This window comes from Adiantum capillus-veneris, chromosome 26, assembly GCF_014529385.1.
Source record: "Adiantum capillus-veneris isolate H3 chromosome 26, ASM1452938v2, whole genome shotgun sequence".
Lineage (NCBI taxonomy): Eukaryota > Viridiplantae > Streptophyta > Polypodiopsida > Polypodiales > Pteridaceae > Adiantum > Adiantum capillus-veneris.
In genome coordinates this window covers 65,763,796-65,767,962 of record NC_140956.1, presented here as the reverse complement: position 1 = coordinate 65,767,962, position 4,167 = coordinate 65,763,796, and the positions used below count along the sequence as shown (strand labels likewise).

The following is a 4,167-nucleotide window of genomic DNA, read 5'->3' as shown; positions in this document are numbered from 1 at the left end:
AAGCTTTGTATGGATTGAAGCAATCTCCTCGTGCTTGGTATGAGAAGGCTGACACTCATTTGGTCAAACAAGGCTTTTGTAACAGTCCAATAGAAAGCACATTGTATGTCAAGCATGAGGGCAATGTACTTCTCATGCTTGTTCTTTATGTGGATGATTTGCTGATCATTGATCCCAATGAGGCACATATTGTTGAATTCAAGGCTGATTTGAATGCTACTTTCAAGATGAAAGATTTGGAGTTGTTGCATCATTACTTGGGCATACAGTTTAAGCAGTGTGATGGTGGTATTGCCTTGTGTCAAAGAAGCTACATAGAGACATTGCTATGTAAGTTTGGACTTGAGGATTGCAACCCTATTGCCACTCCCATGGAAGCTGGTTTGAAGTTAAGTCTACATGATGTTGGTGATCTTGTTGATGTCACTCTTTACCAAATTGTTGTTGGCTGCCTCATTTATGTATGCAACACGAGGTTGGATATTCAGTTTGCAGTCTCACAGGTTAGCAGATTGATGCATATCCCAAGGTCTAAGCATTGGTAGTACTTCAGAAAGATTTTCCACTACTTGAGTGGCACTTTATATCTTGGCTAGTTTTATCCCAAGGGGGGATCATTTACGCCAGACTTACATGATTTTTCGAACTGAAATTGGGCTGGTTGTTTTGACACGCAGGTGTTCACAAGTGGTTTTTATTTCATGCTTGGCAGTTCACATACATCATGGTTGAGAAAGAAGAAATTTACTGTGGCCACTTCTAGTTGTGAGGCTGAGTATAGGGCAGTCTTGACAACTATGGTTGACTCTGTATGGCTCAGATGCATTATCGCCAATTTGGGTGTTGGACAGGACACTGCCAACACTATCTTGCTTCCACAACTCTGAGGTATATTGAGATTGTATAAAAATGTAAACTATATAATTCCTACATACAGCCCTAGAAGAGATCTAAAAGTATCCAAGTTATCAAGGTGCTACCCAAAGTTTTATGCATCTTATCCAATGGTTGATTTTTTGGCATAATATAGAGAAGGTATGTGGTATTGACAAGCCTTATGTGGAGCTCTTAAGGCCTATTGACACCAAAAAATTTATATAGAGCCCGGGGCACCTTCATTAATATGAAAATCCCTAGCTGACGCAGCATCAACTTGCTGCACAGGCACAGAGCCTTCATCTTTCACGAGGAAGGCATTGTCTTTGAGGATGCGGCTCCTGATCTTGGGCTGTCCCCTAGTCAATCATTGCTTCTCATTATAATAAGCTGTTGGTGATGATGATATACTCGGTTGCTCATGACGTTGCAAGAGATCCTCTTGATTTGCTGACCTTTTGCGTATACCTGCAAGTGTCTGCCTAAGGTTGGACATGGTGAAGGGATATTGGAGGCGCACAACAACCTTGACGATGACAATGTGAGTAGGAAGCACCGATGGGCAATATTGCAACAAACTGCTCAAGTTTTATGCCACAAAATGAAAATGGCCGCACGGACTCCTTTTATAACCCTAAACCCTACCTGCTACCGCTAATTACTTTCCATGTAAATGCGTTCAAACAGTAGGGGCTACAAAAAGATGTTGGTTGATGTCGTAAGCTAGTAGACAAACAAAATAGTTTAACCAATTTACTAGAGAAAAGGCACAAGTAACAGGGGCTGCAAAAAGATGTTGGGCCCAAATGCGTACACGTTTGCATGGAGCGGCATTTATTTTGGTTCCAAAATTTCAACTACATAGTCAAGGCTCTAACAGAGAGGTCATGGGAGACTTTGAAAACGGTATGCAAACAATTGCTCTCAGGTGACAAGGATAGAGAAGCTTTCAAACAATGTGTTGATTATGCTAATAGAGAAGGTAGGTTTAGAGATCCGTGCCATATTGAAGCATCAAGAAGCACTGAGCTCTAGCGTGCTGGAAAGAATCTGGGGGAGAAAAAGTGAAACTTCAACACATGGCCCCTTGGGGTGACCATCTTTATCATTTGATCATGCTCCTATGGTAGTAGCCCAATAGGCCTCTTTTTTTTTTCTTTTTGGGAGGGGACGGGGGTTGCCTCTTTTTTTCGTTGTTGGGACCCCTCCTTGGCCCTTCCAAATCCACACTTCCATTGTGTGGTTTGCTTACCTAGTCTACCCTTCGTCTTAATATATCTTGTACACAAACTCTTTGTATGAAGTATACTGCAATTTGATTGTTATTTGCATTGTGCACTCTTAATTTGTGGATGAAGCACGCCAACGATCACCTTGCCAAACTCTTATGTTCTAGGTCCGAGAGCTTCAATCTTGGCATGTCCAAACACAATTGTTGTATGCGAAGTAGAGTTTTTTGCATGGTCGATATCTAGCCATTACATTAATCTGAGCATTAAAAACGTGTTTCGTCGCTCTGAAACCTCAAAACCTGCTTTGCCTCATGGAAAGTGAAGGACCCATGTGGGATGCATGTTTCATGGAGGCATGATAATCTACAGTACGTTTTCCCTTGATGAAAAAGACGTATGCTACGTGGGACAACGATATGGAAATTTTCCACGTAAAATCAATATTCAAGAGAACGTTTCGGTGGGACCACTTAATTAATGGATGTTAATAAAGAAAATTATATAAACAGGATCATCTTAATTAAGAGAAGCCTGAGGAAACGCGAGCCAAATTCTATTACCATAATCTCATCTAAAGCTGGGTGTCCATTAAGTGAAAAAACTGCAATTGGAGAAATTAAATATTGGAATTTCAATCAGGGATAGAAACTACGTCGACAAGGCAAGTAATGCCATTAATTTGATCCAAGGCAAGTAATGCCATTAATTTGATCCAAGTCAAAGTAATGCCATTAATTTAATACAAGTCAAAGTAAGCTTGTTATACATGATTAATTTGTCAGCAGCACGTGAAGGCCTCCTTAAGAACCAAAACCCTAGCTCCATTATGCAATACAATTTATAGCTATTTTATTTCATTCCAGTACTTTAGCTGCAGCAATTAACGAGCTTGATTCTAATTGGACCTTCCGGTGTCAATGCGACCCGTTCAATGATCCGGCGAACATCTTTATGCTGGCCTTGCTCAGACGTTGCTGATGAGCCGATCTCATGTGTCGCTTGATCTGCTTGGATCCAATTGCTGTACTGGTAGCTTGTTGACGTTGGCCATGGCGTGATGCTGTTGATGATCATCAGAGCCAGCACGACATCGTTGCTTGTATAGCTTTTGCAGCTTGGAATTCGCAATATTATTGACCCCCCTTATAAAGCTCAAGAAGATGGACGCCACCTCCATGTCCGTCAGGATACCATAATCCTTACTTAATATAGAGCTCGGGGCGCCTTCATTAATATGCAGATCCCTAGCTGACGCATCATCGACGTCTTGTTGCACAGGCACAGAGCCTTCATCTTTCGCGAGGAAGGCATTGTCTTTGCGGATGCGGCTCCTGAGCTTGGGCTGTCGCCTAGTCAGCCGTTGCTTCTCATTATAATAAGGCGCTGCTGGTGATGATGATATATTCGGTTGCTGATCATGACGTTGCAAGAGATCCTCTTGATCTGCAGACCTTTTGCGTATACCTGCAAGCGTCTGCCTAAGGTTGGCCATGGTGGAGGGATATTGGAGACGACAATCTGAGTAGGAAGCACCGACCTGCAACTGCTCGAGTTTTATGCCACAAAATGGAAATGGCCGCACGGCCTCCTTTTATAACCCTAAACCCTCCTTTTAGCACGGCTATTGCTAATTGCTTTCCGCGTAAACTTTGCTTTTTATGATACTGGAAAATGCCTTCTAGAAACATTAACGCGGCGCAAACTCCTCCGCTAGCCATTCTTATGCTTTTTTTAAAAGTAAAGCGTGTCGTTAAAGTTAGAGCCAAATTAGACAATGCCACACTAAAACTCTATGGTTAGCAGTGTTCGGAAAAATCATTTTTCCAAACATACAAAATTCCTTTCTTTCATTTTGTCAAGAGGAAATTTTAGAAAGTTAGGTTGTTTTTTCGGGTTTTTACACTATTTTTCTCTATTTTGGGGCGGTATTTCTCCTTTCCCCCCTGCCGTCAACCGGCATTTTTGAAATTGAAAACGGCACCATATTAAGCTGAGACACATTTTTTCCGAACGCTGATAGTTAGGCATGGCAGCATTCTTGGCCATTTAGTGTCCAACT

General features: G+C 41.8%; 1 pseudogene; it reads right to left on the bottom strand.

Annotated features, from left to right (window-relative positions):
• Positions 1 to 2,975: 2,975 nt before the first annotated feature.
• LOC147423581 (uncharacterized) lies at positions 2,976 to 3,600 on the bottom strand (annotated as a pseudogene).
• Between the last annotated feature and the right edge of the window lie 567 nt (positions 3,601 to 4,167).